The 26,524-nt window shown below is 45.3% G+C and overlaps 1 pseudogene across 1 annotated transcript in view; it reads left to right on the forward strand.

Annotated features, from left to right (window-relative positions):
- Window positions 1-495: 495 nt before the first annotated feature.
- Window positions 496-26,524, forward strand: part of LOC111172877 (oligosaccharyltransferase complex subunit OSTC pseudogene) — a 69,530-nt pseudogene continuing 43,501 nt past the window's right edge. The window contains exon 1 of the transcript XR_016394134.1: window positions 496-23,877. The product of XR_016394134.1 is annotated as an oligosaccharyltransferase complex subunit OSTC pseudogene (transcript). The remainder of the gene's footprint in view (window positions 23,878-26,524) is intronic.

Consider the following 26,524-nt stretch of genomic DNA (forward strand, 5'->3'; position numbering starts at 1 on the left):
TTTAATTTCTGATTCTGAATCCCTTTCTTTCAGATTGATGAGAAAACAAAACATAACCTCCCTCCTTCCTGAAATTCCCTCACCACCTCTACCCCCTGGGGTTGTACACTGGTTCCAAGTGGCAGGAGAGGTGCCCTTGAGTGGTTCTGGTTCTCACTCACTGGCCTACCCAGGTACTGCTCAGATGCCCCACATCCCTGCCCACAGCCTGGCCAGGTCTGAGGTTTGAGCTAGTCCTTCTGTGACAAAGTAAAGGAATATCCTGTCCTGTAGGTGGGAGGCACTTTCTCCAGCTCACCTGTCAGCACCACTTCCGTCGCCTCGGGCTGGTCTCCCCCATTCTCCAGGCTCCTGAAAGCCTCTGAGCTGCAAACCCTGGTCTCCGGGCTGTGCTGACCTTTTCCTTCGCCACCTCCCTGGGCTCTGTTGCACAACACCGCAGACACAGGATCCCTCCCTACCTCCTTCTCTTCCCGACTCCCCCTTCCAGTGCCCCGCGCCTCCACCCCCCACCCGGCCCCCCACCGCTCTCCCCTCTCCTCGTTCCTTCCCTCCTCCCGTCCTTCTCTCCTCACCAACTCAAATACTTTCCCGGCTGGGGAAATCCCTCTCTAGTCAACCAGTCTCTGCTTAAAAATCGGCTGAATTCTCCTAAGGATTTAGGTTTTAAATAACAAAAGTCATAAAGGCTGGCTGTTTTGTTTTCTATCCTAACAGAAGCCTCTTTTAAGGCACTGTATCCCCTATCTGTTTATATGGGTAAGAAAGTATGAAATTGGGGGAGGTGGGGTGAAGAAGTTCATGTCTGAAAATACCTTTCTCTCCATCACACCTCTTTGAACTTCGGAACATTTGAGGCAAAGTCTGCCAGCAGCTTCCCACGTGGCCTATTGAGTACCCTGCCGGGTGCCCAGCAAGTGCCATGGGATGGCCTCAGGGCTCACAGTCTGCAGCCGGACACAGACAGTAGGGAAGGCTTTCACATCCGGACTCTGTCGGCCGTTGTGGAGCGTAGGTGCAAAAGAGGAGGGAGGGTGGAGGCCAGGGAGTCCCAGTTGATCTGGAGGTACTGAGTCCCAGGACCGCAGAAGGCAAGTTAGGGGAGGTTGCTGTTCTTGGTGGCTTTTTGAAAACTTTCTTACAAGATTGCATCTTTGTCGCCGTTGCACTTGTGTTTACACCGGTACTGCTTTCTGAGGCGCCGATGGCACTTTTGAAAAGGATGCTGATCCCCACAGAGCTCTGAAAGCATCTTAATATCCCTTGGAAAATTAACATATTGACTTAGAAGTGACGCCAAAATTCAAAGACTCCACCAGACTAAAATAAACTCAAACCTGGTTAAACGGGCGTGATTTAATAGCAGGCCACTTCTACACTGTTTATTTCACATAGCATTTATATTTGTGGCACCTATGATAGCAGGTCCTAGGGCCTCGATAAGATCAACAGATTACCAAGTGCTAATTGTTTCTGCCAGGTGTAAGTGAGGAGATAAATAGCTTATGGATTAAACAGCAGTGCCTGAGGGTACCATTCCCGGACTCCAGGCTCTTCTGCACCCTGGCAAAATAATTCCCTCTTACCCCATAATTAGACACTTTTACCTTTAAAAACTGCACTCATTAGTGAGTATGTTATCCTTCCTCTGCCAAATTTAGAAGAGAAGAAAAAAGATAAGGGGGGAAAGTAGTCTAATAAGTTAAATGTCAATGACATTTCATCCTTTTGTCATCATTGAAATACAGACTGTCTTGGATCATATCTGGTCACCTATGTAGTTTTTGCATAAGGAGCTACTTTTCCAGTGCTGAAGTGTGGCAGTCATCACTTCTGGTCCTCCGTGGCCGGGCACATTTCAGTGCCCGCTGGCCCACTGCAGCTGTTTGCTGCCATTTATGGTTCTGCCTCACATTCACTTACAAGTGTTATTATACCATCACACTTATTCAGTGCCAGTTAATGTGTCTTAACTTTATCACGAATGCAGTTGTTCCCTTCACAGCTTCCCATCTCAAGTGAGAATCGTATGGGTTGAATATCACTACCACATTATTTTACTAGAAATGCAGACACAGAGTGCAGACACAGTGTGACAGTTTTTGGTTTTTTAAAAAAATTATTTATTTATTTTTGGCTGCTGCACGCGGGCTTTCTCTAGTTGCTGCGAGCGGGGGCTACTCTTCCTTGCGGTGCGCAGGCTTCTCATTGCGGTGGCTTCTCTTGTTGCAGAGCACGGGCTCTAGGTGCATGGGCTTCAGTAGTTGTGGTGCATCGGCTTAGTTGCTCCGTGGCATGTGGAATCTTCCCGGACCAGGGATCAAACTCGTGTCCCCTGCATTGGCAGGCGGATTCTTAACCACTGCACCACAAGGGAAGCCCTGAAAGGTTGTTTTTGTTTTTTTCCTTTCTTCTTCAGCCTCTGAACATCTGGTTGGAACAGTGTTACCTGGATAATGTTATTTTTCACTCTGCTTTAGTCATGGTATGTCAAATGTGTTGGATATTCTAAAGACAAAAATGTGTCCACTTCTTGTTATTTCATCCATCCATTTGTCCATACATTTACTTCATCATTTATTCTTTGCATGTTTACCAAACTCTTTTGTTTCAGACCCTGTGCGGGGCGCTAGATGAAAGACAAATGTGAGTCCGGCACATGTCTTTCTGCTGAGCTCAGAGGGAGAGGCCGAAATTGTAAATTCTGACTACAGTATAAAGCTGTGGGCAGGCCCCACCCAGCTTGGGCTTAGGCCAGAAGATTCCAATGAGGAGATGATAAAGCAAAGAGGATCAGGAGAGAGCAGGAGCAGGGACTTGTAGGCCCCTCGCTGAGCTCCCCTCGGTAGCATGTAAGAGCCCACTGTGTCTGGGGTATGAGTGCAGGCTCGGCCAGGAGGACCCTGCAAGGATGAAACACAGAGTTTACCAAGGTTCTCCCATTTTATTCTCCCAGTAACCCTGTGATTCGGGTACTGCCCCAGCTGCTCCATAGTGGGGAGCAAGAGGGATCGAGGAAGAAATTCCAGCTGCCCCTGCTTACTGTGACCTTGGAAAAAGGAACTTAACCTCACTGGCCTCCGTTTCTTTGTGTGTTAAATGGGGATCAAAACAGTTTCTACCTCTCAGGCTTGTGAGGCTGAAATGAATTTATACATGTAAAGCACTGAGAACAGTGCATAAGTTCAATAAATAATAGCTATCATTACTAATCTCGCTGATTAAGTTTAGTGACTATAATTAAGTGACAAAAATCAGCCAGCTAAAAGGGGGTAGAGCTAGGGGTCAAACCACTTCCTTACCCACGACACAAAGTAGTGTACCATGGGACTGCATAGGTCAAGCCTGGGTACAACCAAGGAAGGCTTTCTGTAGAAGTGGAATCCAACCTGAGTTTGAAAGAAGGGCCAAGAGTTTGCCAGTGGTGGAAGGCATTTCTGGGAGATGGAGCTGATTGTGTGAAGTCCCCCTGATTGTGTGAAAGCATGACTGGTATGTTGGGGGAACTGAGGTACCTGAGGTATGGGGGGCAGGGAGTGGGCAAAGCACACATGAATACCAGCTGAGGAGTTTGGTCTGGATCTTGAGGCCTTGCAGATTCTTTGTCTCATTTTTGGTGTTAGTTATGTGCTTATATGAAGAGTGGGAAAGAGTGAAAGAGAAACTTTAAAATATAGGTCATCTGTACTTACAATTTACTTACTGTTTTTCTTTAAAGGACTTGCTCTTTTAACTTCAATTTATTTTTCAAAGAAACTTTATATCACAGCCATAAGTGGAAAGCTCAAAATGCCAGATGTGTTTTGAAATTCAGATTTTTTTCTGATTCAGAAAGGTGATATAATGCATATACTTAACGTTAGTTAACACACCCCAGGGGGCAAAAGAATCAATGAATATTTCTGCAGAGAAATGTATGAATATTTACACTAAGATGAAGACTGTATAGCTTGCCTTGAATCAACTTTGGCTCCAGACTTACAACCCTTCGTTTTTCAGAGTTTTTTGCATTTTAGAATGTGGATGAGTAGTATCACTTGCTGGAAATGGAAGGTAACAGAAAATATATTCATTGCAAAGGAAACCGTGTGATTCAAGTCCAGCTCACCCTCCCTGCTGTAGGTGTTCACAGCCTCCCCCAGCAACGTTAACAGTGCCGGGAACTGGGTGTAGGGTAGACAGAAACTCTAAGTGATATTCTTTCAACTTTTCTAGAAAGTTGAAACTATTCTAAAATTAATTTTTTTAAAAGTCAACTTTCTCTTGACATTGATAACTGAAAGAGAATAAAAAGCAGAATCACCTTCTCATTCAGTCATTTCTGGTTTTTTTTTTTATTTATTTTTCTTTTGATGTGGACCATTTTTAAGGTCTTTATTGAATTTGTTACAATATTGCTTCTGTTTTATGTTTTGGTTTTTTGGCCGGGAGGCATGTGGGATCTTATCTCCCTGACCAGGGATTGAGCAGGCACCCCCTGCACTGGTGAAGTCTTAACCCCTGGACCGCCAGGGAAGTCCCCGTCATTTCATTTTTTAATGCTCCCTCCTCATTCCACCTAAAATCAACCCATGGATTTGCCAATCCCCAGGGCAGGCTCCCAGCCTTGGGAAACCCTGGCTGACTCTGGGCTGGGCCATGCTCTCCAAAGATCAGGCCAAGGGCTTGGGCTCTTTCTGTGGATGATGAGGTTTCATTAATGGTGTTTAAGTAGGTTTGGGGGTGCCTTTGAGAGTTTCACCTGGGAATGGGGTAGACAGTTTGGCTGAAGCGGGAGAAGCTGGGCAGGGGGAGGGAAAGGTTGGTGGTCATGAGGGGACAGATGTGGGACAGCTATGGGAGGACAGGAGGGTTCAAAGGGGTAGGGATCCACGCCCACTAGAGGTATTGGGACAGGGCCAGGGTATGTAGAAGAGTGTGTCAGAGGGCTGGTTGAGGCAGGATGCTGACTTTGAGGGGACGAAGGGCACCTTACAGAAAATGTCCCTCATGGGACTGGAAGTCAGAGCGTAGAGCCAGAGATGCTAGTATGGATGCCATCCTTCTGCATAATGGGGCCCTGGAGCTGGAGGACATCTCCAGGAAAGAGAAAAAAACACTCCACTCCCCCAACCCCTTACATCCCCCACCTCCACCCCCCAACTGCGATTTAAATTGAGGAGGAGACCCAGACTTCTTACAAATTAGGAAATAGGCAGAGGGGCCCTCATTGTAGGTGGAAAAGGAAGCTTGGTCCTTGGTTGTTAATCGTGATGCCAGTGGAATCGGGATCTAATTGGAGAAAGATGGAGACCCTCCCCTAGAGGACACGATGCCCAGGGCTGCCAAAGCAGGGAGCTGTTTTACCAAAGGCCAAAGAACCAATACCAAAAAAAATGAAAGATGCACATGAAGACATCCTGGAGAAAGCAAGGAAACAGGGCTTGCCTCTACAGAGTCTGGGGGCCTGTTTGCACGCAGAGGACACCCATCCTGCCCACCTGCCTATTTTTGCCCCCAAACTCTCTCCTGCCCATCAGCCCCTTGTCTGAGCTACCGACTCCAGGGACCCTGTGCCAAGCCAGTGCCATTCTGGGGCTTAACCCCGCTGCTGGAAGCAGGAGAGAAACTGGGGGCCCCGGGGCCAGTTGCTGAGCTTGGATCTCAGCTAAGGGAAGAGCAGTGCTGAGCAGAGGCCCCCTGCCCCTGGCCTGCCCCTACAGCCCTGGCCCCCTGGGGTCAGCCCCCTGCCCTCCCAGGGTGGGCTGACTGGCAGCCGGCTGCGGGCCTGCCTGGGAAGCCGGTCAGCCTGACATCCCCAGCAGATGTCAGTCTGGGAACAGGAAGCAGCTTGTTTGGGGCTTCTAAAAATAAATAAATAAATAATAACCACAACCACAAGAACGGTCTTTTATTCCAGAGTTAAAAAATGCTTTAATGACTAGAGCATTTAGCACATCGGGGGTTTTCATTGTTTTCAATTATGTGCAATTCTGAAAGGAGAGCACAAATTCTGAGCCTGAATGGAGAATTGTGGGGCTGTGGATTGGTGCTGTTTTAAACATTTGCTTTACTACTTTAAGAAGAGAACTGTAAAATGGAAATAATGATATAGTATTACAAGTAAATTACACTGTGGAATAGCATTAATATTGCAGTTGAAACCTAGAATTTGAAGTAAAGATGGAAATATTCATTTGTACATAGTTTTTGTTCTCAGAAAAATGATTTGGAATTAGGCAAGAAGCTTCCTTCCCCGTGTGTGCCCTCGGTCTGCTCCCTGGCCCCCACCCCTGCCTGGGCCCACAGCAGGGCCCAGGCGCCCACCCGCTGGGACAGGAGACCAGGAGTTCTTAGCCCTCTGGAGCGCTGGCACAGGTGGGGTTCTCTGTGCTTCCCCCAGCAAGGGGGAATATTAATGCATTACAGAAACGTGGGATTTAGAATGTAGAAATCCCTGCTGTCTTGGGTGGTGGGTAGTGCGTGGACCTAACAGTCTTAGGTGCTTGGGGACAGAGGCTGGATAAGGGTTGGCGGCAGACGAGGTGACAGATGAGCTTTACTCTTCGGCAATCACTTTCTCTCTTCCCCTTCGGAGAAGAGGGCTGGGAGAAGGGCAACAGGGAAAAGGTTAGAGTCCATAACTTCCTTCTGTTTGCCAATTCAAGTGTTGTGTTCCCCGCCACCATGGGTTGCAGGATCTTAGGTCCCCAGCCAGGGATTGAACCTGGGCTCTGGCATTAAAGTGCCAAGTCCTAACCACTGAACCACCAGGGACTTCCAATTCAAGTATTTTTAATTTTTATTTTATCTTATTTCTTTTCTGTATTGGGGAACTGTCCTCCTGCAAGTGTTTTTTAAACTAATATAACACAGCTGAGCTCTGCTGGTTCTATTTTCTGAACCAAACATCTAGGCCCCCGTGGTCAGTGACAATAAAAGATCTCTGGAAACGCATCCCTTAGGGGCATCCCATCATCCTAGACCAGGGCCCACACGGCTCACAAGCCCCCACCACCCGTTTCCTGACCTGGCCCTTCCCACTCTGCCCAACTCTCTTGACCCTTTGTCCCTGAGAGCCCTCCGTGCAGGTCACTCTCCTTCCCCATCATCTATGCAGGCCACCAAGCTCACCGTTCCAGAGTGCACTGCCTCTGTGAAGTCTTCTGGGGAAGCCCCTCACCCCCCACTATGTACCCACGTGCTCCTGTCACAGCCAGCACTGACCTTTTAGTATTTATGTGCCCCCATCCGCATTTGACCATGAGTTCCCTAAAGTAACTGGAGTCATATTTGTATCCCTTGCTCATTACAGGGCATGGCGATAAATGGTTATTGAATACATGAATGAATGAATGAATGATTTGACAGGTTGGTAGGTGTGACTAGGAACTATTATTTATTGAGTACTCCTGCAGGGTAGGCATGATCTCTCTTTTTACAAATAAGAAAACTGAGGGTCAGAAATGTTTAGTAACTTGCCCCAAGTTAACACAGCCAGGAAGGGACAGAGCAAGGATTAGAGCAAGTCTGTCTGACTCCTTAATCCACCTTTTCACCCACATGATGGAATGAGGATTCATTCAAAGAACATACACTGGGCACCACCAAGAGACCTTTGTAGTGCTTATCGGTTCCTTGGAATCTTCATAACAGCCTAGCAAATACCAAGGGTCTTCTTCATAGAGATTTGCACTGAGTTCCTTGTAACCACTCCTCTCCCCCACCCTGTCTCCCACCCCCATAACCTTTTATTTGGAAAACTTTAAACCTGGAGAAAAGTTGAAAGAGTAGGACAATGAACATGAGTATACCCTTCATACTAGCAAATATATATATATATATATACACTCATATATGTATTTACACATTAGCGGTTTAGGGTTTTTGTGTGTTTTGCTTGTTTTGCTAAACTATTTGAAAATAATTTGCAGACTCCTAGATATTTTGGCATGCTTCTGTTAAGGAGAAAGATTCTCTTCCATAGTCACAACACCATTATCACACCCGATCAATTAACATATACTTAACAGTTAATATATAGTCTATACTCAAATTCTCTAACTGGTTCAGGAATGTCCTTTTATAGCTATTTTTGTTTTTTGATCCAGGATCTAACTGAGTTATCTTTTCTCTTTGCTCTTCTGTAACCTAAAACAGTTTGACTTTTTTTTTTCTTTTTCGTGATACTGACATTTTGAAGTACAGAAAATTTTCTTGTAGAGTGTCCCACATTCTGGGTCTCTCTGTTTTTCCCTTGTATTTTTTCACCAAGAGTAGTACATAGTGTCATTGTGTATCTCCTGCTGTATTGTATCAGGAGGCATAGAATGTCAGTTTGTCCCATTATTGGTGATATTATTATGTTTGATTACTTGGAGTGATGGGCAGCCTCTAAGATGGTTCCCAATGGTTCCTACCTCTTGGTATTCACATCCTCTGTGTACCCCTCACCTTGACTGTGATCTGGATTTAGTGGCTCACTTCTAAAGACGAGACTATGGCAGGAGATATAGAATGTCCCTTCTGAAATTACGTTATAGAAAGACTGTGGTTTTCATTTGGGGAGCTTTCTGTTTGCATCACTTGCCCTGGGGGAAGTTAGCTGCTGTGTGTGTGTGTGTGTGTGTGTGTGTGTGTGTGTGTGTGTGTGTTTTGAGGTGGCCATGTGGAGAGACCCACAGGAGTGATCTTGGAAGTGAATCTTCAGAGGGCTGCCACCTGAGTGATATAATCGACTATCATAATTTCTTTCTGATAGCCAAACTGTCCCAAATTAGTAGAAGTTCCTTCAAGCTGAGGTCTGTATCCTTTTGACAGGTTTCCATCAGTCTCTGAGCACTTTCTTACTTTCTGGCTCACTTTTTATTTTCCCTGCCCCAGACCTGGAATCAGCCATCTCGCCAAGGTTTCTTTTAGTGGAGAACGGCATTCAGAAACCGGGCTCTGGTCCCTAGGTTTGCTCATTGTTACTAGGATATCGTTGCTTATAGACCTTTTAGTGGACAGAGGTAGGAAATGCATTTTTTCTAAAATAAATGTCCTCCAATTCAAATGCAACTCTGTAGGTTTCTTCCTCACCTTCCCATTCCAAATTTGTGTCTCTCTTCCTCCACAGTGAGAAACCTGATTCAACAGCATTATATTTAATCATTTGCTCTGTCCTACAACATACTCAAAACAGAATTACTATCCCAATACCATTTCCAACAAAAAGACTTTTAAGAAAAATTCAAGACTTTGCTGTTCTATTTGTTCTTAGAATGTATCCCACTAAAGGTATACAGAGGACAGTATTCACAAATCATTGAAATTGACTCTGTGTATGGGTGGGGCTCCATACTGATCTGATAGGCAGTTAGGTTTCTTTGTTTCTATTTGCATTTAGTTTCAGGATTTGCTTCTTCAAATCTTTTTTTTTTTTTAATTTATTTGTTTTATTTATTTATTTTTGGCTGCGTTGGGTCTTTGTTGCTGCACACGGGCTTTCTCTAGTTGCGGTGAGCAGGGGCTACTCTTCATTGCGGTGCGCGGGCTTCCGTTGCAGTAGCTTCTCTTGTTGCAGAGCATGGGCTCTAGGCGCCCAGGCTTCAGGAGTTGTGGCTCGCGGGCTCTGGAACGCAGGCTCAGTAGTTGTGGTGCACAGACTTAGTTGCTCCACAGCATGTGGGATCTTCCTGGAGCAGGGCTCGGGCTTGTGTCCCCTGCACCGGCAGGCGGATTCTTAACTGCTGCGCCACCAGGGAAGCCCTTCAAATCTTTTAAAATTTTATATTTTTTATCAGAATTTATAAAACTTTTACATGGTTCAAAAGTCAAAACTCTCTGTAGGTATACTCAGAAGTCTTCCTTCCATTTTTATTCCTTCCACTCCATTCCTATCCATCCACTGTAAGCAACCATTTTTATTAGTTTCTGATTTATTCTTCCTGTGTTTCTTTTTCTTATACAAAAAGTAACCTACTAAATCCACCCTCTAGCACCTTGATATTTTTACTTAATATATCTTAGAAGTCACCACATGTTAATTCATCGAAATATTTCTCTTTTTCAGCTTTATATTACTCCATTGTGTGAATTCATCAGAGTTTATTCAGTTAGTATTTACCTAACAGATAAGCATTTAAGTTGTTTCTAATATTTTGTTATTATAAATAATGTCTCAGTGAATTTATAAATATATTGTTTTATATTTGGGGAAGTGTACTTTCAGGGTGAATTTCTGGAATTAGGATCGCTGGGTCAAAGGGTGAACGCATATGTAGTCTTCTAGATATTCCAGATTACCTCCATAGGGGCTGTACCATTTTGCAGTCCCACCAACCGTTATGAGAATCCCCTTTTTCTTACAGCCTCGACAACAGAGTGTATTACCAAACTTTTGAATTTTTGACAATTTGATAAAGGCTAGTATCTTATTGTAGTTCAGGTATGCATCTGTATCATTACGAGTGAAACTGAACATCTTTTCATATTTTAAGGTCCATTTACATATTTTTTATGTGTGTAAACTGTCTATCCACATTTTTGCCCAATTTTCTATCAAGTCTTAGCCTTTTTTCCCAATATTTAAATGTTCCTTATATTCCTAATATTACAGACTAGCCTGTATCTATGATAAATGTTACAGAGCTTTTCTCTCAGTTTGCTTTTTTTTGTTTTTGCCATGCAGCAGGGTTTTAAAAAATGTTGAATTTATTAATATTTTCTTTTTTTGTATCTGGATATTTTACTTTTCATTAGAAAGCGTTTATTTGGGAGTTCGGCTGGGCTTGGACTGGGTTTCCCTGCATGTCGGTATTGTGTCTACCTTTTGTGAGTCACCATGGTGAGACCTCTTTCCCCTTTTGCCGAGAAGATGGGGTCTGTGAGCCTAGACAGTCTGATTAGTTTTTCATCTGTTTCTCTCTCAGGAGTTCCACATCCCTCCTTTACCCAAGGCGCCTGGGTTGGGGATAGTCGCTTAGCTCTCATTGGGAGGGGTGGATGCTACGTGGGAGAGAAAGCTGCCTCACATTTTCTCTCTCAACTGGAGGAGCAGGTACCCATAGCTGCCCTTGGATTGCATGGGGTCTGAGTCAGAGAAAGACTTTTCCCACACCCAGGGTATAAATAAGTCCACCGTATTTTCTTCTAATACTTGTGTGGTTTCATCTTTTATATTTAGACTTCTGGTTCATTTGGCGTTTATCCTGGTGGTTCGTAAGAGGTATGGGTCCAATTTTCTGATCGACAAGGTGCCCCTGGAGAGCTGCGGGAGAGGGTGGCGGTGGCGGTGTGGGGAATAAGCGGCCATCCTTATGGTCTTGGCCTCCTTATGGTCTTGGCCACTAGGTGGCGCTCCGCTAGACTCTTTTCTGCGGGACTGTAGGAGGAAAGGATGTAAGTCTTCAGATGAAACAAGAAATGACTGGTTAGGCTTCATTGGCCAAGAGGAAGCCTCTAGTGGGAAGTTCCCCTCCATCCACACAACCTTGACTTCTATAGGCAGCTCCGTGCTTCTTTCCTCATGTTAGAAAGTATCATTTCCTCCAAGTCTCTGTGTCCCAGCAGGAAGGCTACGTGGGCCAAGAGTGTGTGTGCATAAAGATCACCTCCTCGGTATCTTCAGGCCCTGGGGTGAGGCAGTGGGCAGAGAGGTCACGATGGCCCCTGCCCTGACCTGTACTTCTCTGGTAGCCTGGGCCTGGGAGTGACAAGACCTTGGTTCCTGCCCAAAGCCACTGCCAACTGGCATTATTATCACAAGCATGCCGCTTAGCCTCCTATTCCTCAGTGTCCTCATCTGTAAAATGGGACAACAACACCTTCCCTACCTGTGTGCCAAGGATGTCAGTGGGATAAAATGATATAAGTGGAAATGGGTGTGCAAAGTAAAAAACACTGTACAAATGCATTTTTACTATCATCATGGTTATATCTTATCATATATGGATTTATCCCTCTGGAAGATATTATGGTCAAAAGAATTTGTAGTGATAGGCTACTTTGCTATATAAGGTGATTTTTCCACGTATCCTCTCATGGAAGTGACACAGCCTTAATGAGAAAATGGACAAGGTTAGCTTAAAAAGAACTGCCGAAGTAGAAACCCTAGAAGAGGCCCACGATGAGCTTTCCTAAGGGTCCCTAAACCCCCTGAAATTGTGTACAGAATTGCATACCTGTGTATTTTTCACAGCTTGTATCAGATTGATAAAGGAGTTCTTAGTCGAAAAATGGTTAAGAACCACCTGAAAAAAAGGAGCCACGCTGGCCCCAGGGCCCTCTCCCCATTTGGCTCTGAAAGGACTGAACTGGTTCTAGCTCCTTCCTCAGCCCCAGATTGGATCTTATAGCTACTGGTCTCACTTGCAAGTGGAGCTGGTCTGGAGAGAAGGAGAAAAGAGATGTAGGAAGGGTCTACAAGAGGTCTGAAGTGTCTAGAAAGCAAGGATGAAACCCTAAGGAAGTGTGGGTCCAGGGACAGCTCAGCAAATAGGTCAGAAAACAATTTTGTCTTGCAAAACTTGTCGTGCCACAACGGTCTTCCCTCTGTTCCTGAAATGAGCCAAGGTCATGCCCATCTTGGGGCCTTCTGCAGAGGCATTTTTGATTACCTAGAATGTTCTTTTTGCCCTGGGTCTTCTCCTGACTGGCTGCTTCATATCATCCAGGTCTCAGCTGGAATATCAATTCCTCAGAAAAGTCCTACCCAGTCACACAATTCCCCCAGCCCAAATTATCTTCCAAGAGCAACCATCACCATGTGGGGTCATCTTTTTTATTTGCTTACTCGTTTGTTGTCTGCACTGCCGGCCCCCCACCCAGCAGAGGGAAAATGTGATCTGGGCAGAAACATATTATTCCCAGAGTCTGCAACAGTATCTGACATAGGGAAGCGCTCAACACACACTTGATAGGTGAGTGGATAAGTGGATGCGTGCTGTATTAAAGAACCGTGTTCTCATTAGAAAGGGCTGCATCAGCATCTTCCTCTTTCTTCCTCTTCCTCTTTCCTTGGTGCCAATGTCAAAGTCATCAGGTCCTGCCTGTGTGCTCTACTTCTGAGAAATGCCTCACAGCTGTCTGTCGGTCCTCTCCTACTCCCCAATCCCCCATAGCCACTGCTTGCTTACCCTGTCTCTCTCTCCCTGCGGCCAGACTTTCCTGAAACACAGGTGTCCCTGTCCCAGCTCTGCATCCTCCTTCCTTGCTACTATTCACCCCCCAACTCCTGCGATAGCCAACCTCCTCATGTATCCTCCTTGACATTTGGGGGGCTGTACTGAAGTGTCTTTCCCACAGTAACTCCAGGCCCTGCTTTTCTAGCCAACAGATCTTGCCTTTCTCATTAGTGGAGCCCAAGCATGGTGGTGTAGGCAGCTTGGTAATCCCTGGAGAAGACATAAGTGTCTGCCTCTGAGGTGCACAGGGCTTCTGAAGGTAGCAGGATGGGTGGGTGGGTGAGAAGGGGCGGGAGCTGGGGCAATAGCCAGAGAGAGATTTCTGAGGATGTCTCAGAAGCAGACAGAGAAGGGCCCCCCACAGGGCAGGCCTGGGGCCCCTAGACAGCTCTTGGGGAGCCTGTGGGCAGAGATGCTGGAGCTGGCCTTCCACAAATCAGTGAAGCCCTTGGAAGGCCTGGAATGGAGCTGCATGCACCCAGGTGACGAGATGGCCTTGTCCCTGCCTGTTTTGCAGCTATGGAGAGCCATCCAAGGGTGGGCAGGCGGTTGTGTAACACTTAAGAGGGGAGAAAGCAAACCCAGTGAGACAGGAGATCTTGGCTTTGGTGAGGGAACAAACACTGACCACAGTTGATGAGGTGGCCCTTCTCTCCATCTACAGCTATTGCTTGCCCCTCAGAAGAGCCCACACCGGAACTGAGGTGGGAAAACTTTACATAAGGTAGCACTGTTTAGAGACCTTTCTTATGAAAGACACTCTATTTCCTGTGAGTTACTGCCATGAAGACTATTTATTTTTAATATCAAGTGTCTAAATTCATCTACCCTCTAGAGATCATTTCATCTTGTACTGTGTGCTATCTCAGCAGAAAAAATGCTTTCCCCAAATGTGTCAGTTCTATTTTTAAAAAGGTTCAGTGACCTATTTCTGTTATTCTCACAGACACCGAAAGAACAGCAGAGTCTATTTAGGCTCAGCTCTGTCACCGAAAAGTTACCCCTGCCAGGTGTTGCCTACAGAGGCACCATCTTGCTTTGCAGTAAAGAAGCATAAATAAATAAGAGGAGTATTGTCAGAGTGAGATCGTGGGAGCGTAAACACACACACATACACACACTTCTCCATTTTTGAACAATGTGATGATGACTGCAGTCCAACCTTAGCCAAACTCACATTAGGAGATTGCTTAAGAGTCAACCATTTACTGGACAAAGAACTTGAAAAGACAATTTACAAAAGAGGAACTACAGTTCATCAACTAACACACGGAAAAATGGTTAACTCCTCTAGTCATCAAGGAAATGAAAATACTTAATAATGCCACTTTCCAACACTAACCTACGGTGTGAGAAGTCAGGATAGCAGTTACCCTTGGCTGGGGTAGAGGAGGGTGAACGGGGCACAGCAGGGGCTTCTGGGCTTCTGGTAATGTTCAGTTTCATGATCGGGGTGCTGGTTACTTAGGGGGTGTTCACTTTGTGAACATTCACTCATGATTTGTATACTTCTCTGAATGTATGATAAACCACATTGTAAAGTTTACATAAGAAATAAGCTCACTTTCTACCTATTAAGTTAGCAGAAGAAAAAAAATTAGTGATAATAGCCATGCAGTTGAAGCCATCAGGTAGCTGGAATTTTTATGTATTGCTAGAGGCAGTGTACATTAATAGAGTCCTCTCTGGGGAACAATTCAGCAATATGGATTTGAACTCTTAGAAATATTCATATTTGTTAACTCAATAATTCCACTTCTGAGATCTATCTTAAGAAACAATCCTAAGTGTCAAAAAAGGTTTAAATCGCAATACCACTGAAAATAACAAAAAACCATGTATAATAGCAAAACATTGAAAGCAATTTAAATGTTTGACTATAGGGCAATGGTTAAGAAAACTTTGATAAATCCCGTGATGACATTTTATGTACCCTTACTGTAAACTGAAGTGAATAATGAGAGAAGGAAACACAATACAGTAAGTAGGAAAAGCAGGATATGAAATAGTAGGCACAATTACAACTACATTAAAAAAAAAAAAAAAAAGGAACGACTCTTTGCAGAGAAAATCACCAGAAGATAAAAAAGTGAGCAATGCTTGTGTTTGGCTAACAGGTCCAGGTGGGATAAAATTTCTTTAATGTACTTTCCCATGTTATCCAAATTTTATTTAATGAGACTGTATTACTTTGGTAAAGGAGGGAATGTTTTAAAAGTCAGCCTTGTGCCTTCCACTCAGTTTCAGAAGGTGCTGCCCTCTGTTTCCCCTGGGTCCCCTACACCCCTGCCAGTCTGTGTTTAGGTGCCTAATGTCACCATTCTGGGTGGAATGGAACCAGCACTGAAAACTGTCACCTCTGGGGAGAGCATAAAGCCAGCTGTCCTTTCTGTCCTGGCTGTTGAGGGCTTGTCTCTGATGACCCATGTATTCCCTAAGTTTATCACCAGGGCTACAAATGTGCCAAGGTCTTACTAAAACCCTTGAAATCTGGAGGAGCGGGGGTGGGGAAAGCATGGACTCAAAAAGATAAGAAGAAAAGTGCAAAATTAAAATTTACAGATTTTTATTGCAGTGGCTACTCTCCCTGAGAGTAGGGACCACTTTGTAAAGATCTTTCTTAACCTTGTCAATGCTCCAGAGCGTTGAGGATTAAATGTAAATTATGTCAGCTCCTTTCATCGTTACCTTTGATTTCATAAAAATGTCATTAAATTTGAGATCAATTTGTAGGCTAAATTTCTCTCATATCCAAGAGTTTCGGACTATTCATGACCTTTGAGAGAAATTCACAGGTAATAAATGTTAAGTTCTTTTTTTGGTAGCTATATAATTTTTAAAAGCAAAATGGTAAGGGATCTCTCAGCAACAGCAATATACTTGTTTCCTGTGGGATAGACATGTATTTAAATGCCTGTTCTAGGACTTCGCTGGCGGTCCAGTGGTTAGGACTCTGCACTTCCACTGCAGGGGGCGTGGGTTTGATCCCTGGTTGGGGAACTAAGATCCCGCATGCCATGGGGCACGACCAAAAATAATAAGAATAATAAATCCCTGTTCCGAAGTAGGACAGAGCCTCCTCAGGCGAGAGTGACTAGGGCCTGGAGGCCTCCTTATTTCTTCCCTCAGGTAATAAGCAATCGATTAAGAGGCCTTCCACCACACCCTTGCCCTGCTCCTAGATGAAAATTTATTCAAGTCTGTTCCTGCTGAGCACGCCCTCTTAAGAGACATCAGCCTGGACCCCGGAGACTAGATAGGCCCCCTCCTGCCCTCTCTCCTAAGTCCTGTGCTTCCTTCTGTCAAACCTCTTCCTTCTTTGAATTGTAATTATCTGCCCCTGACCTGGGAGATCCCTGAGAGTGGGGACCACTTTGTAAAGATCTTTCTTAGCCTTGTGAATACTCCAGAGAGTTGAGGATTAAATGAATGAATGACAGGATGGGAGAGAGGGAGTGGAAAAGACAGACAGGGATTGGAGAAGGTGGGGGGTTGGTGGTGTGGAGTTGGAGGCGAGGGCAGTCTGAAACAGGTTTGGATTGAGTGGACTGCGAGACAGGTGCTTGGTCCACAGGAATACTCCAGTCTGGAGGGCAGGCGAGGGGCTGGGATAGAGAAATCCGGTGGTGGCCACTAACATATATGGGGAGGGAGGGGATTGAAGCCACTGCTATGGTTGCGAAGAGGCCACGTAGGAAGTTTGGGCAGAGAGAGCCTGGGAAACCTCAGCACTCATGGGGTGGGCAGGAACGTGATAAAGAGAGCAGGGGCTGTGAAGTCTGAGTGGTTCCAGCAGAAAGAGGAAGAAAGCTGTAACAGGAGGCATGAAGCCCAGGCGGGAGGCCGGTTACAGCGCTGAGCACTCGTGTGGGTCGACTGTATGCCAGGCCCCAGCCCTGTGTTTTGTGTGGATTATCTCAAGTGAGCTGCAGGACAATGTTAGGATAAACCCCTTTTTATAGATGTGTGAACTGAGGCACAGATAGGCTGAGTTGCCGAAAGACGTAGAGGAAGGAAGTGAAGACTCAGGGACTCCGCTCCTGACTCCATCACAACGCCAGATTACCTCCAAGTGCAAGTGGGGCTGGAAGAGTGTCCCTAGGAGAAGGTATTAGAAAGGCTCAGAGCAGTGTCTGTGATGAGGGCCCCGGCCAAACTGCAGGGGAACTGGTGAGTCAGCGATGGATCAAGGAGACAGCAAGTGACTGTATAATGAAGGGTGGCTTGCAATTTCACGAATGTATTTGTTATCAAGAAGCGATTGCCAGTTAATACGTTTATAATTTTAATGTCTTTTAAAAATTATCTTAGCTGGTTTTGGGTGGTGTGTAGGGTTTGAGAGCTGCTTCTGCTGCCAAAAACATGGAGACTTTGTCCTGAGTCCCATGCTTAGTACTCCGATGTCCCAGCTTGAGCTAAAGAAGCCGCCCTGGGTTCCTGGCCACGGCAGCCTGCGCGCTGGTATTTTACGTCTCATCACCAGAGGATTAATTGATGACATCACTGTGGAACCTCCCAGTGTTGGCTCCGTGACTGATGAACATGGGCCTCGGAGACCTGCAGGTTTCTTGGCCTACAGAGCAAATGGACGATATACTATGAAGGACCGCAGACAGCTTCCTGTTTACAATGGGAGGTTTAGGTTTCACAATCCTGGGCCGATCCAATGCAGCAAACGTTCCAAAACTCAATAGATTTCTTGTTCTATTCGTTGGATTTGTGTCCTATTGAGTTTTTCATGGCTAGAGTATTCATGAGAATGAAACTGCCGGGCTATCTGAATGTTAGCCTGCCTTTTGAGAAGAAATCAGTGGATAATGGATTTGCTCCTGTTAATGAAGTTTTAAAGGCTGTATCAATCCTCTAACATGAAATGTGGGAAAGAATGAAAAGCAGCAGAAAAAGAAGCATCTGTGAAAAGATAGGAAACATTAAAGCTTGGACTAGAATGCTTTCTGCGTTTGGAAGAGATAAGCTTATCACAGTATTTTTGTCCTGCTGACCTATGGTGACATACTGACGATGTTAACTGGCATGTTCTTGGTTTTTTGTTTCTTAAAGAAAATATGCTCCATTTCTACAACTGTGCTACTAAATACAATGATCTTTCTTACAACGCCCTTAACGTTTTTTGGAGATACCATTTCTGATTTTCAGAAATTAAGGTAAAATCAGGAAGCAGGATCCCATATGCTGAGAACCCTGGATGGCTGATCAACTTTACCTATGGTGCTTTGCCTTTAAACAGTGGGTGGTAGTACATGACTTCAGACGTGTATCTAAGACTGTTTCCTCAACAGTAAGAAAGGAGCAGAAATAAATAATTTTTTTCGAATTTAAAAAAAAATTACCTCTGAATATATCAATGAAAACTGAAGCACCTCTCCATCGCTTTGCTGTCTCCTTCCTTAATGCAGAATTGGCCACAACAAACACTGCGGACCTTTCTGTTCAATATTTGACATTATGGATTTTCCTACATTTCCTTTGTCTACAGACACTCTTCCAGAGCCATATGGCCTTCAGAACCACCTAGAAAGTGAAGAGGAAGCAGGGGCCCTCCATCCCTCCTGGAGACTGGGTGGCCCTGCCTGGGGGCCTTCGCGCTAGACGTGCCCATTGCCTAGAACCCTCCCTTGTGGTGTCTCCCTAGCTAACTTCTCTCCTCCTTCGAGTCTTCCACCATCACAGTAAGACCTACTGTGACCATCCTGTAATACTGCAGCTGGCCCCCTGCCCCCAAACTGCAGGGGCTCCTATCTCCCTTTCCCTGCTCTATTTTGTTCTTTTTTTCCATAGCAACTGTCACTAGCAACTGTCCATAGCAACTGTCATAGCCACTAAGCAAGTAATACTACTTATGCATTACCTTTAGTGTTTGCTGCACATTTCCCCCCTGACTACTATATGGCAAGCTCCTTGAAGGCAGGCATCTTTATTTTGTCCTCTGACTTATTCCAGGTGCCTAGAGCACTTGTGGGCATCTAGCAGGCCCTCCATTCATATTTTTGGAGTAAAAACAAGGGAGTTCTCCCAGGTGGCTGTGACTCCTTCATAAAACAGGAAGGGCTTTTGCCAAGCCTTGGAAGATGGGCAGGCTTTCCATAGGAGAAACAGGGGAGGCAACCAGGTAGGGGAGCAACATGAGCAAAAATGCTGGAAGATAGGAGGAAGGAAATCATTTGGGAAGCAGTGAGTAGACCGATTTGGTGGTACCCAGGGTGTGTGACATCAAATACCAGGATAAGAGGTGTGGATTTTCTTTCATAGACAATGGGAGGGAAGCGAAGGACTATGGAATGGGTTCTGAGCAGGAAGGTACTTGATGCCAGTAATATTTTAGGAAGATGAATCTGGAGGTGGAGTGCCTTTGGGTGGGAGTGGCCTCTTCCGGGAGGTTTTCCTAGATCCCCACCCCCTGTGTCCCCCACCTCATTAGCCCTCTCCATCAGTCTGAGGATTTTCTGTGCCCCCATTTTCTTTGTGTTCTTACTGCTCCATACTAAGCAGGATCAGAATCTGAAGGTGTGTTGCACAATCTTAGATTTGGAGGGAGGCAGCTTTAGCTCTGCCTACTCTCCTTTTTCTAGGTGAAACTGGGGGAGCCATTACCCATGGCCTCTGGTTAGAAATGGCATGCAGCACTTGGAATCCTTCCTCCTGCTTCTCCATCTTCAAAATCATGCCATGGTCCCCAAGAGGGATGAGTGAAGGCTTTGAGATTTCCCTAAGCAACAATGAAATTCCAAAGGAGGAAAGGCACAGAAGACCTTTGCCCGGTACATCAAGAACGTGGACAAATTTAGAGCTGGAGCCTTGTGTTACAATTGCAAGTCAAACTCCAAGAGGGGTAACCAGCTTATTAGCGCAGGCACCTGGAAACTGACTTTTCTGCCATCTCTCCAAGCACACACACACATGCATGCACGCACACACATGTGTGCACGCTCTCACATACACACATCTACTGGGCCATAGAAAGATCAAGGCCAACCGCAAAGCACCCATTCCCCAAGACTCCTAATTTATATTGGGAACTAGCTGTAAAGCTCCTCCTGGCCCCCAGCCTTCCCTTGCAATGATAAAGAGCATGTCACATCACACTAAATGTGACACTTAATCAAAACCCATCTTCTTTAACAAATCCTTAACCTCCAGCACAGGAGAGTCACCAAGGCCAAGGGACGAGACAGGGAGCCGACTCAGGTGGCACACGCTTTGATCAAGATGATACAGATTTCCTTTTATTTCACTTTCATCAGAGTTGTAAAATTCCAGATCTGTCCCCTTTTTGATTTGACAACAGCACATTTCAGTAGAGGTTGACACCAAAAAAAGACCAGGACTTGTTCTCTCTTCAACTGGGAGTAGGCGATAATTTCTCTGAATCCTCTTCAGTAATGATCGCCAGAGCTTCTGATCTTCCCATAAGCAAGTTTTGCAGGGAATGTGGTTAAACTGAAGCGCAAACCTGGCTGGCATCTGGTTCCTTTCTTAAGGGTATCTAAATACCCTTAATCTATCGGCCCTGGAAAAGACCTCCTCTTCTCTGCTTCCTTCCCTCGGTCTTTTTTTCTGAGACTTAAATCCTAGAGTGAATTCTTTTGCCAGATTTCTGGGGCAGGAAATTTACTTCCCTGCCACTCAGTACGTTAGAAACTTCTGGGGTTCCAGCAACCGTTCATTTCTATAGCATGGCCCATGGCTTTTCTCATGACCTATGTGGGATTTTGTTTTTAAATTATTTAATCACTAGCTAGTTCCCAATAGAACATATTTCCATCTGTTCAATAGACAGTTATTGAATCCTAATTATGGATGATGTAGGTGTCATGAAACAGAAAGATTTACTTCTGCTTCCGAGAAACTTTCCATCTTGAATTATGATGACATAATAGTAATAGTAATGGTAGCATGTGACAGGTGGCTACAAGAATTCCAAAGCACAGATCGTTCATGCATCCAGTAAGTATTAAGCATCTACCATGTGGCAGACCCTGTTCTAGACACTGGGATACTGCTCTATACAAAATGGACAACATTCCTGCCTGCAAGGTGCTTATATTCTAGTTGGGGCTGGGCCGAAAATGGGGCAACATTTTCAACTTTTGTATATTTGGCTTTGAATGGCTAACAACTTTATCCATTGACCTTCCCCAATCACCTTTTGTAGACTGAATTTGGACTTTCATGTACCCACCGACAAGTGAAACGTCTGAGCTATTGCGTGATGTCACACCAGCCCCGTTTGTGTAGTGTCAGTACCCTTATTATTCACTAAAAATGAGCAGAAATTTGAAAAACGAAAGTGTGTAAGTTCTCGTGAACTTATTATAATTGAGACAAAGATGGAAACCACTAGAAAGGAAAAAAGGAAAATGAGAGAACCTATTTAAAATGTTGTAGGAATATCACATATCGAGTCTCACAAAGTAGAATTAGGATTTTTCAAATGTAGTTTTTGTTTCTGTGAGAGTAGTCTTCCTTATAACATGTGTTAGCAACAGCTTGGGCAGGTTCTCGGCAACAGCACTCTCTAGGCACCACCTCTACACGGGCAGGCCTTTTTCCACTCGGGAGGGCTGGGTCTGGGGCGGGGACCGAGAAAGAACCAGGCGTGGCCCGGCACCAGGAAAATGCACTTACCTTTTACTCAGGACTTAAAGGAAAATAGAATAGGCAGAATATTCCAGAGCAGGAGGAAAAAGATGGACTGCATTTCAGCCAGAAAGAGGAGATCAGAAACTAGCAAAGAATCATCTCCTTCCCAAGACCAGGTTAAGGCTAAAGATTGTAGACTAACCTGGAATGGGAAGGTAGAAGCTGGGAAGGTGGCAAGGGCCAGAGCTAGGAAGAGAATAAGTGTCACGCCTGCTTTGACTCTTCTAAGTAGAGGCCTCACCCCCTTTGCCCCTGGAGGAGAGGAGACGGGCAGAAGGTTATTCCTGAAAACAAGTCTGTGAGGGAGTCACCGCTGGATGGCAGTCAGCACACTGATGGGATGGTGTGGAATGTTGGGAGTGAGGGCAGCGAGAGCCATCTGAAGGTGGAACAACCAGAACTTTACTTTGTGGTTCCAGTGGCTTATGATCTGTGTCCTACTTTCCCTCCTGCAGGCCCCAAACTGCTCACGTAGCAATGCAGCACACACGGAGGGAAACCACAGCCCTAAAAACCAGCAGGAGCTGGAGCGAAGGAGGCTGCATTTGTCCTGGGAGACAAGCTCCCTCCACTTCTGACCAGGCAGACGAGCTGGGAGGTATGCTACAATCCCTGGTCAAAGCTTATAAGGGTCATCTTCCACTGGCCCCTCTCTGTCATCTCCCCATTATACCTGAGACCTGACTCCTGGTTTGACCATCGGATTAAGAAACTTAGTGCAGAATTCAGCCACCATCAAGGTTGGTAAACAGGTGTTTGGTTCTGTGAGTTGTTGCGATAAAATAGTCTCTATTTTAAACTTTTTATTATAAGAAAATTTTCAACATACATAAAAGTACAAAGAATCTCAAGTATACACCTTAAACTTACACAATGTAATACTTCAATTACACCTCAATTCTAAAAATTAATTTAAAAAATACAATTTAAAAAAACTCCTCTTCCACCATATGATAGACTACTATGCAGCCATTAAAAACTTAAAAATCATTTTACTAAAAAAAAAAAAAAAAAAAAAAGACTCCCATATACCCATCATCTAAGTTTAAACATTAACACCTTGCTATATGCTATAGACTGAATGTTTGTGTCCCATCCCAAGTCATGTGCTGAAACCTAATCCCCACTGTGATGATATTAGGAGCTGGGGCCTTTGGGAGGTGATTAGGTCATGAGGGTGGAGCCCTCATGAATGGGATTAGTGCCCTTATAAAAGAGAACCCAGAGAACTCCCTCACATCTTCCACAATGTGAGGTTAAGTGAGAGGACAGTCATTTATAAACCAGGAAGAGGGCTCTCATCAGACACCAAATCTGCCAGCACCTTGATCTTAGACTTTCAGCCTCCAGAACTATGAGATATAAATGCTTATAATCCATTTATATCTTATAAATGCTTATAATCCAATTTCAGCCTCCAGAACTATGAGATAAAAACATTTATATGAGATATAAATGTTTATAATCCACCCAGTCTATGGTATTTGCTACAGCAGTCAAAATGGACTAAAATGCCAATTTGCTTCATCAGTTTTTTCTTTCCTTAAGTATTTTAAAATAAATCCCAGACATTGTATTTCACCCCCTGAATATGCAGTATATGCTTTTGAAGAGATGAGGACATTTTCTTATAGAATAACCATAGCACCATTATCACACATATCAAAATTAACAATAAATTCTTAAATATTTTCTAATACCCAGTCCAAATTCAAGATCAGGCACATTCAAGGTGGTATGGCTGTAGACATACCCAATCCAAATGCAAATCTTCCTGATTATCCCCAAATGTCTTCTTATAATTGGTTTGTTTGAATCGGGATCCAAGCCAGGTGCACAGCTGCATTTGGTTGCTACGTCTCTTCTGTCGCTTTAATCTAGAGGATCATTCTGCGGCACTAACCAGTGGGTTGTTCTTATCACCCCTCCCTCTGTCCTAGGCTTCTGTGACTCTTTCCAAGTGTACTCTGAGGCACCTCTGGGGCAGTTCAGTTGACCAGACCAGAGTGACCACGATTTGAATGTATCAGCCCTGTCGTGGAACCAGAATCGCAGATTTTCAAAATTCCAGGTATGAGACCGTGAGATTTGGGGAAATGTATGATGCAGTTTCTGTCCCTGGCTCCAGACAAGATACAGCTTCCACCTAGAGGAGGAAGCTGGAGGAGAGAGAGAGAAGAGGGACCCCAGGATAGAAGCAGAACTGAGGGGGCAGTGCTCCACACACTGAGGGTCCAGGCAGAGGGGCTCCCTCTGCGGCTTGTGCTGAGTGGCTAGGCAGCCACCCTCCTCGGGGTCCTCTGGTGAGCACTGCCCCTGACTCTCCTCTTGTGTGTTCAGTGGAAGGGACGCCCACCACTGCCGGGAGAACTTTGCAGTCAAAGGCCCACAACACAGGGAAGCTCCTTCATGGGGTTCGGGGCCCTGGCTACCTAGAGGGTTAGTGGTGCTTGGAAGGAAGCCCCTCACCCACCCCAAAACTGGCCAGTACCGAGTTGAGGTCATCCATGCAGCTGGGCCGGGTCACACAGGCCCTCTCCTACATCTTCGTACAGCTGCCTGGTCACTGGCATACTCTCGTGCTCCCTCTGAGAGTTCAGCCTTATGCTAGGCTGATTTCCCCTAGATGTGAAACTTTGATCCAAAGAATAGCATTTCTCACATGAGAGCAGGAAGTGCCTGGAGCCTGAGCTTTGTCCTCTAGTGCGGTATTGCAGCGTTAAGTGTGCTTCTGGACCTCTTGGACCAGAGCTAGACATGCTGGTGAACAGAGTGGAGAGGTGTGAGCCAACACCCAGATGACAGCTGTGCCCCAGGCCTAGGCCATTCCAGAGCACTGGGCTGCCTCTCTGCTCGTGTCTGCGTGGAAATGTTCCTGCTGAGCGCATTTGGGGGACATTCATATCTTCTTTGATGACCCACTTAGCGCTCTTTGGGCTCTTGTCTTCCCTTTATTGGCTTTGGTGACCACGGCGCTGGGAGCACTCTGCTCTCAGACAGGCTCCCCGGGGGACCCCAGACATTCTGACTGTAACCAGGATGGTGGGAACTTGGGGGGATGCTGCTCTGCCGGCCCCCACATGTAGCACAGAGATCCTGGCAGCTGGAATCTGGTCTGCATCTGATCCATTTTATCTGCGAAGTATTCAGAAAATTTCTCCCCCAAAGAACATGCTGACTCTCTGAAGGAGGGAGTGCAGGGTGGGTCGCTTGTTTGAAGACATTCTCGGTTTTGATGAGGCTTGTGCAGAGACCCAAGATAAGCCTCAGAACGTGAGCCAAGCGGGTGGGGAAAAGGCTCTCTAGTGACACTCAGCATCTTCCCCTGCCTTCCATTTTACATGTTTACCAATTGTGAAAGCAAATCCAGCTGTTGGGAGGAATTGCTTCCAGATGACATTATGGGAAAGGAAAACACACTTTATAAAAAAGCTGCAGAATAAAAAGCAGAACATGTACGCTCTGTGGGCCAGGATTTCATATGGACTATTTCCTGATATTGTGCAATAAGCCAGCTCCTGGGTAATAATCAGAACAGTGCAAATGTTCCCTGTACGAGAGTAAGGAGACCAGAATTGGGATCAAACGTGGCAGAACTTGGGGAAAATCACTTGACCTCGCTGGGCCACCATATTTGCCTCCTTTTGGAGAACTGCTTCCCACCTTCACCGGGGATCTTGTGAAAGCCTCGGAAAATATTTTCTGTATGCTGAATAATGTAAGAGAAACTATGGGAAAGCAAGGACATTTTGCTTTTGAATACGGGATGGGTTTCTCAGCCCCCCAGCACAGAAATTTGCTGTGTTGGCTTTCTCAAAGATTTTAGAAGCTCTCTAATGAGCTGGAATTAAAGTGTCCCTTTACTAATTTGGTTTTACAGGTCACTGGATAAAACCTACTTAGAGTGGTTTGGAAGAGGATTAGGACATTTGCATCTCTTCCAAGTTGACTTTCCAGGCAGGGTCAGTCAGCAGCTGGAGACTCCCTTGGCTAGGGGCCAGAGCTCTTTTGTAAGCTGCAAGTTTGCAAGGGCTTGTTGAGCCACTATAACTCTATTATCCAAGGAACAGAAAGTTTGCAAGGAAATAAAAATGTAAATATATAAAAGCAAGACCTACATTCCCAAGTTTGCCAGCCTAGAGAGAACGCCGGAAAGCCCAGCGCTGCAGTTACCCAGGGCAAAGGAATCGGCCAAGGCCCTTGAGTTACTCTTGTTCAACCCCTATTGGGGCAGAGTGGACCTCAGTAGTTAGACAATTGCCTTGAGCTCAGGAAGTCTCCTTAGACCAGCACTGTAGCCACTAGCCATGTGCGGCTGTTAGAATTAAATAAAATTTAAAATTGTTTTTCAGTCGCACCAGCCGCATTTCAAGGGCTCAGTAGCCACATGCAGCTTAGTAATTACAGTAAGGATAAAATGAACACTCGCTCATTTACTCAACAAATATTTTCTTCACAGCAGTGAAGGAAGCATACCAAATCTCTGCCCTCGTGGAGTTTCTGTTCTAAAGGGCAGGATAAACAATAGACAATAAACATATCAGCTGTGGTCTCAGCAGGAAACAGATGACGCATTCAATTGGAGTCACTGAGACGAGTTTAATAAAGGGAGGATTTACCAAGATGTGGGCTGACTTCAAGGAAACCAGCAAGGAATGGTGCCGAACCCCAGATTTACCCACTGTGGGGAAGCACACCCACACCTAGGCTGGACGGGC

Source organism: Delphinapterus leucas, chromosome 8 (assembly GCF_059928025.1).
Source record: "Delphinapterus leucas isolate spDelLeu-1000000601 "Yukka" chromosome 8, BTC_Dleu_Yukka2, whole genome shotgun sequence".
In the NCBI taxonomy this organism is placed as follows: Eukaryota; Metazoa; Chordata; class Mammalia; order Artiodactyla; family Monodontidae; genus Delphinapterus; species Delphinapterus leucas.